Genomic DNA, 15,072 nt, shown 5'->3' with positions numbered 1-15,072 from the left:
TTTCTGAACTCATTTTCACTGCTTGCAAGCACAGACAGTCTGAATCATATGTGTGAGATGCATATCAGATGCCTATGTCCTTATTCACACATTTGTTAAAAAATAAAATATATGTTTAGAGTATAGATTTAAAATATACATTTTTAAATAGATGTACACATATCACACAAAAGCACAGACAGTTATATGTTTCATAAAACTTTAATGAAGTACTTCTTTATATTAGATTTCAGATGTACATTTTTATAAGAACATCAGTAATCTTTACCAGAATGCATTTTTATAGCAACCCTGATATCCATTACATAACAGAGGTAAAATCTAGCATTTTCAGCCATAGCTTTAACTAGTCCATAGGCTAGGCTGGTCAATAATGCTTCCATTACTTCATTACTTATCATTGGAGGAATTATTAATATTGAAATAAACTTATCTGCCTATGGTCTATTCATCCTTATGCACATGGTAAGCATGGATTCCTTCTTGTTAGCACTGTGACACTGGCATTGTGGCTCGTGTAAGGGCTCCTTACGGCATCAACAGCAGAGCCTTAGAGACCTATTATCAGCAGGGTCTGGGCCAGAGCCTCGCTCTGGGCACTTTCCTGATGAAATGTCACATGTTTATGGGCAGTAACTCAGCTTGGACAGGCTCATAATGAGACCATAGAGAACATGGCACCTGTCAGGCCTCTTCTAGTGTTTTGTGCACGCATGCTCATGTGTTTGGAAGAGTGAGTTTTAGACTATATCACAACACTTGTTAAATGTCTCCTACGCACAGTAAGTGTCCAAAGGTGGCAACACCATGAGTACAAAAAATCCAGGCCCGTGAAATTGTCACACAAGAACACTGACATCTAACTCATCTGGCTTTTTAATGGGTTGGTCATATTAAAGCTAACATGGACAGTAAATTCAGCACACCCCATGGGGGTTTTATAATACATGGAGACAGGACTTGTGTATATGCAGTACAAGCCCTAACATATATGTGCTCTTAAAAATAAATGGTTCTGGCTTGGAATTATGCCGCATTGTATTTAAACTAGGATTTTCCAAGTAGAAAATTTCAACTGGAACACTTCTACAAGTGGGATTTCCCACATAGAAAGTCGGGAGAGCCTTACCAACCCTGAGTTTAAAATCAAAGATGGCCACCCTGCACATAAACATCATTGTGACACTTTTGTGATGGATACATATTTTCATAAATCCACCTATCACAGTAAGCGCACAGTAGCTCCACTGATTTACAGAGTTATCAGAGGCATTTTAGACTGCTTTCTGAATGCAGAACAGTACAGAGTAGCCAATCAACACATAGAACATTTACATATATCACTCTCATAATAAAAAAACATTAAAAACTAAGAACCGTCCATTTAAAGGGATTCCTCAGGGAATCAAAGGTGTTAGCCATTCTAGTGGCAATAAATACAGTAAGAAGAGGGGGGGAGTGTGAGCCAGTGCCGTCTCATGCGTAGCTAATTTGAGACTGTGGTGAGATGCTGTGTGGTGACTCTGCAGATCGATGTGCCATTTCCAACCTCTCTGTGGGCAGTGAGGAGAAGCTCCTGGACACCCTGCTGAGTGGGGAGGTGAGACAGGACACTCTCTTCTTCATTCAGCACCTCAGAAAGCCCCACACTAATTTGACATCTAAACAGGACGTTCTGGCTGCAGTGAATTTCACATCAGAGAGGATTTGTTTTGCTGCATGTAATTTACTGCACAGCACAAATCTCACATTCTCATGGTTCTTCCTTTCCACTGCTGTTTGGGGACACTACAAATGCTAGAAATGTGATTAGGCTTGATTTCACAGGTTTCTCCACCAATTACCATTACTTACACCTATTCCACTTCCACTACATCAAACGGGACGTCAAGGACGTCAACACAGTCACTGGAAACAAGTTCACCTCAATACACATTATTATTATTATTATTATTATTCAGATGATTAGGCATATGTGTATCTTGGGTAATATATGAAACCTAAATTACAATTCCTGCATTCAAGTAAAAGTCAAATTAATTTGTGTAGTGTTTTTTTTTTCAACCATCATGCTGTTGCAAAGCAGCTTTACAGAAATCCATAAATATGACAAAAAGAAACAAAAGAAATAAAACATGTAACCCCAAGTGAGCAAGGTAAAGGTGACAGGGGCAAGTAAAAAAAACTCAAAACTGGAGTAAGAAACCTTAGTAGGAACCCATCCTCTTCTGTTCAAAACCACTCCATTATAAATTACAAGCAAAATACAGAAAGTCACCTTAAAGCAGCATTATGCAAAAATTGGTATTTCTGGGCAGTTCTTACAGCCTGGAAGTGGAATACATAGAACCAGCATGTGAGGTGAAAGTTATTCTATAGTCAATATAGACCATTGTATTGATATGACCACTGATATGCTTAGCAGTAATATTAATAATAGTAGTGCTAATAATAGCAGAGGATGTATGTCAATTAAAGCTTGAGTGTAGTCTGTAAGAGTAAAAGAAGCTTTAACTGTAGTCTGGGTTTTAAGAACTTGTAAAAACCGCATAGGTAGAAGCAGTCTCAGTTGGGGTCTGTGTGAATAGTCCAGGCATTGAATGAGCAGTTAAATGCGCTGCACATTTACTCTGACTATGACTGTATGACTGTGCATTTTGTTATTAACAGTAATATGATCTGTATAAGAAGGGAACTGAGTTGGTTATTGGTTTGGTAAATGAATCAGATACGAAAAAAACCTGCATGTGTACTGCAACTGAATGCAGAAGGCTGCGCAAGATGTTAATTTATGCATACATTTATGACCTGATTCCATATTAAAACATGTATGCTAATTTTGAAGCTACCAATTAGTCATAAAATGCAGTGAACTCACTAGAAACTGTAAACAATGCAGGACGAATCTCTGAAAAAAACACACACAGTCCAAATGTAGATGAACATTTGTAAGAGAGAGAGAGAGAGAGAGAGAGAGAGAGAGAGAGTGACTGATATTATTTTCCATTTATCTCCCGAGCACCTACTCCACTAAGGCTCCTATAAATTCTAACCTGTTATTTCCTATGCATGCAATTTTTTTGCTGATAAGGTGCAATTATACAAGTCTAATTAGAATGATTATCTGAAACACAATGAGGAAACCAAAAGGAAAATAGAGAGAATGTGTAATTATGATAATTACCGAAATAATTCCATGGTGAACTCACCTTGTAATTTAGAAACACTTGAAATTGTGCACTAGCTGCAGCGTACACCCATTAGCTCACACACAGTGAATGCGATAAAAACTATTAAAAGGAATGATATTAAATTTCACACAGAGAAAAAAAAAAACATCTGTAATGCTACCTGACTCAGAGCAGTTTAATTATTATATTAGTAATTAGTGCATTGTTCTTTCCTCTTTTACCAGAAGGACAAAGAAATGCAAGGCTGTGAACAGGGCCTGACCATTCAGCCAGAAACAGGAGTAGTGTGTTACTATGCAAAAGCTCAGCATGTAAACCCAATAACACACTGTGCTCGGGCTTTGTATTGTGAATCAGGTAATATACAGCTTCTAGTGGTTTATACTATATACAGCTACTACACCACTTACATTGTATTTCCACTTAATAGTCATTTTATCAGTAGTACCACAACCTTATATCAGCACTTCAGATACTCAGTTGGGTAATGTAGTCCATTTGTTGTCATGTGCAATTGATTAGCTCCCCTCTACACCAGTCATCTTTGGCAGTTAGAGGTTTTTCTGATTTGCTTTCTATCTGAACTACATGACTTTGCAGTGAAAGTTAGTGTTAGTATGTTAGCGTTAGCTTCTAGCAATTAACTGAGTCTGTACTACTTGGAATTAATTATTAAATTAAGATGCAAACAAAGATATTCTGAGTAGTTTGATGTGAAAAGCTTTTTTATAGAGAAAGGAGCCAGTGCTAACAGTGATGGTGATTGGAACCAGACATCAGAACTGAGTCAGAATTGTCAAAGAGCTTAATGTTTGTCCAATTTGCAAGGGGGAAATAAAAGGCTTATGAATACATTGTCTTACATTTTGTAAAATGGTTCTAAAAAAAAATTACCATTACTTACACCAATTCCACTTCCACTACATCAAACGGGACGTCAAGGACGTCAACACAGTCACTGAAAACAAGTTCACCTCAATACACATTATTATTATTATTATTATTATTCAGATGATTAGGCATATGTGTATCTTGGGTAATATATGAAACCTAAATTACAATTTCTGCATTCAAGTAAAAGTCAAATTAATTTGTGTAGTGTTTTTTTTTCAACCATCATGCTGTTGCAAAGCAGCTTTACAGAAATCCATAAATATGACAAAAAGAAACAAAAGAAATAAAACATGTAACCCCAAGTGAGCAAGGTAAAGGTGACAGGGGCAAGTAAAAAAAACTCAAAACTGGAGTAAGAAACCTTAGTAGGAACCCATCCTCTTCTGTTCAAAACCACTCCATTATAAATTACAAGCAAAATATAGAAAGTCACCTTAAAGCAGCATTATGCGAAAATTGGTATTTCTGGGCAGTTCTTACAGCTAGGAAGTGGAATACATAGAACCAGCATGTGAGGTGAAAGTTATTCTATAGTCAATATAGACCATTGTACTGATATGACCACTGATATGCTTAGCAGTAATATTAATAATAGTAGTGCTAATAATACACATAGAAGTCTTATAAATACATTGTCTTACATTTTGTAAAATGGTTCTGAAAAATGATTTTGGCCTCAAACATAGTTTTATTTCCATGTGTTGTTCAGATGCAAAATATATACCAAGAAAACATATTATTTTTCAGATTAACCCTTCAGATGACTTGTGATTCCAGGTAGGCTCCAGACCCACTGTGAAGGAGGCTGTAATGAAAATGGATGGCTAGATGGATGGGACAGCAAGTATAAGTGTTACTGTCCAGATCTCAGATTCAGTTAGGTATGCAGGTACTGAGCCATTTAAAACAAGGTAAAAAAAAAAATACTTACCCAGTTTTCATAAAGATTCTGACATTCACCAGTGTTTTCATTTTTGAGATTTGTTCAGTTTACGAGGACAATGGGATACATCATCCATCAAGAGCAGAGTTGTGAACAATTCTGCGCTTTAAAAACACACAAGCTTTTCATTAGGACTTTTCTCAAGAACACATTTTAGAAAATTCTTAATATTGGTATTGATGAATTAGATCTTTTAAATCTACCTTGAAAGTTGCTTACCAGTTACAAGGTTCTGAGTCCTATTTTAAGAGAAAAGAAAAGCGTATGCTGTTCTTTGATGGGAAAAAACCTGCAGTATTATCAAAATGCTTTCACATGAAGGTGATATTGTGGCTGTCTTTGATAGTGGTAAAGTATTACCAAATGCATCTCAGATGGGCCATATTTTGCCTTGTACATGCTCCAGGTGTGCCCACTGAGAGCGTGTGATCTGTAAAGCCGGATTGCCTTGTCTCTACTGCCTATCACTTTGAAAAAATCTAAGAAACAGTGCTGCATACTAAGTGAGATCCAGCTCTGGCTCTAGGCTTTCTGTTCACTAAGTAATCAGCATGGGTGGAGGAAGGGGATATTGGTTAAAGCAACCTATGGTTTGCATGATAAAAGATAAAAATGAAAGTGTGCACAAGCAGAGCCCAGTTTCCCAAATTTCTTTAGATAATCTTAACTGTTAAAGAGAGTGTGATTCTCACAGTCTTTGTGCTCAAATGCTTTTGGGCAAGGCAGCTTGGGTCAGTAGCAGTAGAATAAGAGAAAGACTTGTCATTTGCTCCTAAATGTACAATTGAAGGAGTCAGCAGAGCTATGAGAGACTCAAGATGAGTACACAAAAACAGAAAATGCTGCTCTTTGTTTTTCTAGTTTCAAAACTGGAGAGCTCTTACCATGCACTCTCTTTTACCCATGTCAAATCAGCTTTAAAAGAATAAATTTTTGCTTTCAACTGTGTGTGTGTGTGAGAGAGAGAGAGAGAGCAGTGCAGGCCTTTTTCTGACTTGTATTTTCTGCCTGCAACTGTTTTGTATCCTATTACTGTTGTGATTTTGTATTCCATTGCTGTCTTGTGTTTGCCTTGTTCTAGCACTGAAATAATTACAGCAGACCCAATGCTGCTGAGCACTGCTGTATGGAGTTTGCCTTCAGCAAAGCTCTGTCCCTAAATCTGCTGGATTTGTGTTATCTCTTTACTAAGCGACTGTAATGCAGCACTGTCTGCATACAACATGTTTTTTGTTCTTATGCCCTTAAGGACATCTGCGGCAAACCCTTCCGAGTGGTCCGCAGTCAGCAGCTTCAGTGTTCTCTCTCTTCTTCATCATTCTTCTGAGGAGAGAATTAATAGAGAAATAATTGGTCCAATGAGTGACAAAATGCCTTCCCTGAAAAAGAAATGATCAATCAGATATTTTTTCATTGCGTAGCAACCAGCCAAACCTTTTCAAGCCAGGCGAAATAACCACACTCCGACAGACCCTTCAGTCTTTCTTAAAAATAATTATCTCACTCTATCTGCATGCAGTCCAATATGGCTTTTTTGATCTCTTAAGATGGCCTCCATCTCTAATATCATGCAAATGTATTCTCTTCCATTTGCACAAAAAAGCGTTCCTCAGTAAATTCGCCTTCTGCTTTATTGCATATCATATACACCAGTGAGCGAACAATATAGAAGAAGCTCTGTTCTTATATATACAATATGGAATGCGGTCTTCTTTTTTCCAAAACAAGTGACTATTTGTGGGCGATGTTGTGGTTTTATTATAATTGCGCATTTACGGGTCCCTCCATAGATGTTGGAATAGAAGAGGAAATTGTGTACATTGTTGTAAAATCAATTGAAAAGATGAACACGAGCTTAAATTCAGACATTTTTCCAGACTTTTTTTTTCATTTTCAAATGACAGCATTTCTGGAGTCCTCAAGGTAGATGAGCAAGTAGAATTCTTAGTAATATTTGTCATCCAAAAACTACAGGCAACACATCTTTATGTCATACAGGATGTTTCTGTCTATTCTCTCTTCTGCTTTCTATTCAGTCCATTCCTTTGCTTCAGACATTAGCTTTTGTTTGCTTTTGCTGATGACCTTCTGACTTCTGACAGTCTGGTTTTCATCATGTGACATGCACAGCTGATTGGGTATTAATGATGAAACTGGCTTGGACACTGAAAAAATCTTCCCTCAGGGAATACACAATGAATCTAGAGATATTTAATATAGTTTAAATATAAATTGTACAATTATAATATATCCCAGTTACAACAAGCAAATTATATAAACATTACAAAGCAATTGTCATGTAAAATAAATTAATGGTCATGAACTATAGCAACAAAGTCTTATAAAATATGTACATATGCCACTAAATTGCACTACAAAGAAATCTGAACAATTGCACAAGCTCCTGTCTGATATCTTGAATCTGGTGGTGCTGCCATATACTAGAAGAAGAATTGAGGAAACAGCGGCACCATAGCTTTCTACTTTTCTCCAGTATGAAGCTTCTAAAAATGGATTAATGGACAGAAACTCCTGCAGAAATGGTAAGAATATCACATTCTACTGTGGTCGTGGTTATGGTTAGGGTAAGGTGAAGGGATAGGTCAAGTTTAGCCTTTGTTTAGGTTAGACTTTCATTTATTAGCTGTAGTAGGTTAAAAATAGGTTTAGGTTCAGGTTTAAGTTCAGGTAATGAAATTTTACTGGTTGCCTTGTAGCATTCTCTGTTTAAATCGTGCGCCTCTTGGTTGTGGCAGTAATCTGTGCATATGCACGAAAGTCAAACCTCATTTAGTGCACATTATACAAATCTTTTTGTCACTTATGTGCAAATTCCTCTTGACACCACACTGACTATTCAGTTGCTCTATAATTAAGGATGAAGGAGTCTGCCCTGCAAAGCTAAGCCTGCACTATCTCCACCATGCTTCACATATAAACTAGCATTATTTGACTCATCATCAACAGGAGGGGGTTAGTCAGAATATCATATGTTTGCGAAATGTGAAATAATGTGAAGTGCCCACTTTCTATCCATTACTAATTTATTTTGTGCCCTTTGTCTGTTGTTTGTGTTTGTGCTATATAATTCTGCTGGCAGCAGGAGACACAGTTGTAACCTGTGAACTCCCTGTGCCCTCTGGAGGATGCTGGTTATTTTAGTGCAGGGATGTTAAGCTTTACCTGTGAAGGATTTTTCTTCTTTTATCATTCATACCTGTTGACTCCAAAAGTAGACACCAAAGATAAAAGCGAAGACCAGATGAACAGACTTCACTGCTTTAGTGAGTACTGACTGAGGTCAGTGTCTGTTCAGCCTGCCTCACTTTAAATTATGCAGCTGGGTTAAAGAGCTAGGCCTACAGTACAATGCCATGAAAAATATTTGCCCTTTTCTTTTATTCTTTAAACTCTTGTCATAGAACATCTTTACAACATTGTTGTGGACCAAATTTCATATAGGATAAAGATAATTTGAGGAAACACAAAGTATGTTTTTTAAATGATCATACCCTTGGGTGATACTGAAGTAAGATCCTTCAACCAATTACATGGATTTGGATGATCATTGGGATTAATTTATCTGGGCATATCCAGGCCTGTTAAATTCTAAACATCACTTAAATAGAGCATCACATTCCGGCGATGTGCAATCAAAAATCAGTGCAGTATGTGGTGTTGTAAAAATAAAATATATGAGATATGCAGCAAGACTAAAAATGTAACAAAATGAAGGGTTTTAGAGCAGCCTTGTCAAAGTCTTTACTTAACCCCCAATTGATTTACTGTGGCAGGACCTTAAAGAGGCCTGCTGAAAAGCCCTCGTGTGGCTGTACTAAAACAGTTCTAATGTTCTGATGTGAAAGACTGTTCTACAGTCATAGGAAGTGTTTGCATGTGCTGCTGCTCAAGGCTAGTTATTACTTCACAAACCAGCTGTACAGGTATATTACATATATTAATTTAAATAAATAAAAATATTAATATTTTCCTTGAATAACTGAATATTTTATGATGTGTCACTCCTTAAGTTGCTTTGATGCACCCATTTTTTTTTTGGGATCTAAAACCAAGTCGGCAATCATAACAAAGCAATAACAATAACAAAGCAAATACACAACATAGATGGATGGCTGGATGGATAGATGAATGGATGGATGGATGGATGGATGGATACACAGACAGACAGACAGACAGGCAGACAGAAAGATAGATAGATAGATCAGCATCATCGACCAGTAATATCTGCAGGATATTCCAGGAGTTCACCAAGACTTGTGAAGAATAGGCAGATTGCAGTACTCAGACTTTCACACAAAAATTAGAGATGATAATGTTTCTCTGCCTCAGCATTGTTCCCAAATCCCGCAAGGAATTGGGTTCCATTCAGTTGTGACTGAATATGAGAAGTTATTGAACCTGAAAACAGCTCCCATTTGTCTTGCCTAAGGTATGATCTCTCTCTCTCACTCTCTCTTGTTCATTGTTTCTCTTTTTCTCTCTCTCTCTCTCCCTCTCTCCCTCTCTGAAATTCAGTATTCGAGAAGTTCGAAATATAGAAATAGGGAAAAGTACGACTCCCACTCAGAACAAATACTTTCTGAATGCTCTCAGAATAAGAACTGAAACTCTGACTACATTAAGTTTATAAAACGCATCAACATACGTTTCAAATCTCAGATAGTTACACGTCTTGTGAATCCCAAGGCTGTTTCTATGGAAACATGGTCTCTGGAAATGATTCATTCCCCACAAAAGACTAATTGCATTTTTGGAAAACTAAGATGAAGTAAGCTGAAAACTAAAGATATGCCTCCTGTGCCATACTTACTTATAGGATATCTTACTGCAATCCAGTTTGCATCAAAACTTCAGCATGTGATTTCATTAAATACTGCATGTTGAAGCTTCTGGAAAAGTCTTCCATCTTACATGGTTCTAATCCGATTATCACAAGACGTACAGGTAAAGGTGTGTGGGTGGATGTGTCTTTAATCTCCTGTGGTTATACAACATCAAGAAGACATGCAGAGGAGTGTCAGGTTTAAAAACTGTTATATTGAGGTCTTGAGGTTTCCTGGGGCAGTGCCCATATCAAAGGCCCTACACTTATTACAGATGGAAATTGATTGTGATGGGTGGGAAACATTTGGCTGGATAATTTATTACTTGAAAAAAATTGTAATGAATCCAAAATCTTTGCCTTGTTGTTTTTCTGACAGTGTCTTTCATCCTCTGACTCTGACCTGTTCTCTGTAGATAACAGACCCATCATTTCATTATGGAATGAATAGCTTTCCCCCCTTATCTCCCCCCATAAAATGGACCATTAATTCCCTCTCAATCTTCCTGCTCTGTCTGACCCGTAAATTGTGTCACTAGAAAATCTTTCAGGAGACATCCTCTGGTGTGTGTTAAATGTCAGATGGTCACATCTAGCAGGGTTCTCAGTCAGTTTTGAGGTTATAGGCCTACATTAGTGTAGACCAGTATATGCTGACAGAGTTTGCTGTTGGGAATCAATGGTATACACTGGAAAGTGGTAGGATTCGTGAGGAAAACAACATATGTGGGAATGTGTGTGAAGGTGTGGTGGGGATAAGGCGATATAAATGAAAGAACCACCCACAGTTCAAACTTTCCCCCTTGCACTCGTCACACTATTACTTGACAGCCTCCTTCTGTAGAGTGTCACTGTGTCTATTTCTTGGTGTGCTACTGTCGTGCTGATATCTGTCATGTTGGGTCTATTATTATCTGCACTATAATAAGCTTGTGTTATGGGTTTATATATATTAATATATAATAATACAGTTAAATTAACTAAGTCATTACACAACCTATATTCATATTCATATACACATTCTTCATATGCTGTATTATCCTGAATATTTCTTGTGTTGTGCTTAATGTTGGAGAACGTTATTTACTTTGAACATTAGATACACACTATTTTAAATTCAGTACAAAATACTGTACTGTGTACTGATCAAGCATTTGATTGACTGATTGCCTTGATTAAGTGCGGTATATGTACACTGTAAACCTGAACAAGTTACCAGAACTCAAAACAGTTATACATATTTTTGCAGAACATAAACATTAAAAAGATTACTTACACATACATATTGTAACAAAACCATCTCCATCTCCATTTTTTTGTATATTTGTATTTTATTTTAATAATTTCAGTACACCAGCTGTCATTTACACGGTGTCAGACTTTCACAACAAATAACCAACCAATCATAAAAGGTCCAAAATAACTAAAAATAATACATTCTTATATTAACATACATACATATATTTTGTTCTTACAGCAATTATATTTTAACTGCATAATATGTAAGTAACCAAGAAAGGCCACACAAGTACTAATGGCTGATACAACTCAAAATCATCCATCACTCATTGTAATTACATTATTGTTGTTAAACCATTTAAACAAATCCTGACTCAAAGCTACATGAGTGACTACTGCAATATTTTGTGGTACTTTGGCTAAAATGAACCTGAGTGAGATACATGTAATGAACAGACATAGAACTTTACTGTCTACTGTTCTGTGCTTCAGCCAAACAGTAGGTTGATAGTAGCACTAAATTAACATCAACATCGAGGAACACTAATAACAAATCTACAAGATCTACAATAAATCAGGATCATCCAGTTTTTGGGATTTCATTAGTTTGTGGACATGTGCTAGTCTGAGAAGTTGTTTACACTTGCTTCTGAGTGGCACAACTGTCTAATTGTTGACCCAATTTTTGGGAGATAGCAAGTTGATTCCCAATGATGCCACAGCCATCCGTCGTTAGGATTCCAAGAGAGCAGTATTGGTCTCATCTGTCATGGTGGGTAAGATGACTCTCCATCTCCTTCTCTTATTCAGTGCAATGCAAGGCAGCCTTACTTTTCTGCTGGTTCATTTTGCTTGTGGTAAGAGCACTGGTCATCTTGCTTCCCAATTTTCCAGCTTTAATGTGAGTCGTGGTAAATGTAGTGGCGTCCACTACTTCAGAAAAGTGTCATGCAGAGTTATGTAGAGATTTCTGAGTTTCCTGGAGCTGTGGCTAGCATAACTACACCCCATGATCCTTCCACCCAAGTCTTCATAATGATTTTTGTGTGTTGCTTTTGTGCTATGGTTTTATTAATGTGTGTCACAGGTGTATTGTGACCCTCACAGATGCAGAGACATTTCGCAAGTTGCTGCTAATGGGGTCGGTGGCTTTTGCAGCATGTGTGTGCAGGGAAGCTCAGTATCACTGTTCGAATCAATAACTCCTTGATTCATGAGCCAACTCAAGTGAAGCATTCCACCCTGCTTCGCAATAAAGAGCTCGAGACCAAATTAAATGTTTCCTGTCTCTTCAATGCAGTTGTCAACGTTGCAATATAATAAACCATGCATCCAAACCATTAAATGTACCATGCATCCAAACCTTTTAATGGTTCTGCTAAATCAAGAATGACAAGTTTCAGGGACTTAAAAAAATTGTTGATCACACTTTAGTTGATGTTTACTTTGGTATAATGTTCGGCCATGTTTCAGGTTTTCAAGCACTGGTCCTGTATCATATGTTGCACTGTACTATCTACATTCTTGGCATGGCAAGGTTCCTCTTCTTGACGTTGATTTAATCACACTAGGAGGGCCCTGTTCAGAGACAGCTCCCCTGTCTAATCTGTTGAAGCACCATTTCTCAGTTAAACCAGCACCAGTTTGTTACAAACCTGTCTGTCAGTCTGGCCCTTTCTTTCTTTCTCTTGTGTCCAGCTGTTTGTCCAATTTGTTGTCTTGTCTGGGATTGTTTAGGTCTTCTTGCCCCCCGGTGTGACTGGAACTGAGCCCTGTGCTGAAAGTCCATTTTGAAGTCTGGCCATTTTAGTGCACTCCTGGTACCACACAGGTGGCCTTCAGGAGTGATGTGCTTCCTACCCCTTTGATTTTACTCATTTCTAGAGGTGTCACTCGCGTGATAACTGCAGTGTTAAGAATGAAACATGCAGGAATGAAACATGCAGGCAGAGCTGACAAACGGCTGCACAAACACTTATCAACTCATACCATAACCTAACAGCAAAAACATCTCTCAGCTTAGGCCAAACCATTGCACCGATGGTGTGGTAATTATCAGTGCCTCACTGAATGCATCGCTTACCAGCTTCATTATCCTACAGAGCAAGTAAAAAAATAATCAAAAAAGGAGTGTAATTCTACCTCTTCTATAAACCGCTATTCAAAATCAGCCCCCTGACAATTTCCTTCCCCTGGAGAAATGAGAAGTTCTCATCAGTACCATATGAAGAATTTTTGTGTACTGTCAATAGCCCAACAAAACAGCGCATGAGAATATCAGGCGCTTTCACGAAGGCATTACTTTACAAGCAATCCCCCAGATGAGATAAACACCAGATGGTCATGTTTGGTATGTTGTCGCGCACCGCTTGTTTTATTTACCATTGAACACAGCCTCTATCATCAGGTTTGCCTCCATGAAATATTTACTCTCACCAGAATGGTGGAAATGTATAACAAATTGCCCTCCAATGACTTAGGGTGGAGGCACAACCTGTCTGTTTGTGCAGTGTCTCCAAAGTGCGTGTCTATTAAAATTGAGAGCGAAACTTTCTACATTTGATCGCAAGTAAGTCTGGTAAAGAGATACACTGCCTATCAGAAGTTTGTGAACAATGCTTTTCTTAGTAATGTTTGTTTTTTACTGCAAATGATTTAATAGTTTTCTTTTCCAAACAATTGAAACTTGTCTGGCCCAAAAGCGGTTTAAACAGCTGGAAGGTTTGAGTGCTGATGAGTTCTGCACAATAACAAAGAGGTAAAACGCATGTCATTATTTCCAAGGAAGCACTGGCACAAATATTTACATCTGTGATATTGTTTTTTCCACAAAATAAACCTTTGATATGTTATTGCAAACTGACAAAGAAAAAAAGAGCAGATTTCTATTAAAATATTTCCAAAATCTCCACACAGTATGAACACTACCATTCAAAGGTTTGAATTCACTTCAAAAGTCTTGTGCAGCTTCCCAGGTTTCAGGAAATCAATAGGACGCTGCTAAGATATAAAAAAAGAAATGTTTTAAGAAGATCCAGAATAATGAAAAGTGTTGTACATGTTTTGGAAATGACAGAGCAATTAAAATTTCAAAAGTAAAGATCAAATCACAAAGATGAAAACAGTATAAGGATTACAGTATAAGATTTCTTTTAATCATTTTACATCATTTAATTAAGTCCTGTTGTTATCAAAACACTCAAAATATTAAATAAAACACCTGCAAATACTATTGCTAAAATAATCAATGCAATTGTTGTATGCTTTACTGCATAACTGTTGTTCGCTTCACTGCATAACTTATTGTAGGTATTTTCTGTGTGACTTAACCCTAATATTAAAATAAAATAAAAATAAACAATACAGCAGCCATTTAATTCCAGTCATTTGGTCAAACCAAGCTGGGCTACTCAAATTTCTGTACCAGGAGTGGGATAAAGTCACCCAGCAGCAATGTGAAAAACTGGTGGACAGCATACCCAAGACGTTAAAGCTGTGATTAACAATCAAGATTATGTCACCAAATAGTGGTTTCTGGACTCTCTCAGTCTAAATATTAACATGTGTGTTTAAATGTGTTTAAATATGAATATTGACTTGATTTCTTTGCATTATTTGACGTCTGAAAACATCAAAGGTCTGAAACATCTTTTGTTGTTTTGGGCAGTTGACATTTTATGCAAACAAATGCTCTAAATAATAATAATAAGCAATATATTTATTTGGAATCTGGGAGAAAAGTTGTCACTGGTTTAACATGTGGCTATACATAGTAAAACCAGAGAAAACGATCATGTTTTTTCCAGAGCCGTACACGTGAGTGTGCTACCTTAACCATTTTCAGAGCTCCTCTCAGTAAAGGTCAGTACTTACATTTATCATCCAGCACCTTTATCTAACCACGTTTATCTAATCAGGTGAGCTGCTGGTGGAACTGAACTAACCCATACAGTGACTGAAGT

The 15,072-nt window shown here is 37.3% G+C and overlaps 1 protein-coding gene across 1 annotated transcript in view; it reads right to left on the bottom strand.

Moving 5' to 3' along the window:
- Positions 1-6,296: 6,296 nt before the first annotated feature.
- grm8b (glutamate receptor, metabotropic 8b) overlaps positions 6,297-15,072 on the bottom strand; it is a 145,829-nt gene continuing 137,053 nt past the window's right edge. Inside the window, exon 12 of the transcript XR_011978536.1 lies at positions 6,297-6,351. The gene's annotated coding sequence lies outside the window, so the exon portion shown is untranslated. The remainder of the gene's footprint in view (positions 6,352-15,072) is intronic.

This window comes from Salminus brasiliensis, chromosome 2 (genome assembly GCF_030463535.1).
Source record: "Salminus brasiliensis chromosome 2, fSalBra1.hap2, whole genome shotgun sequence".
Lineage (NCBI taxonomy): Eukaryota > Metazoa > Chordata > Actinopteri > Characiformes > Bryconidae > Salminus > Salminus brasiliensis.
This window is presented reverse-complemented; position numbering and strand designations above follow the sequence as displayed.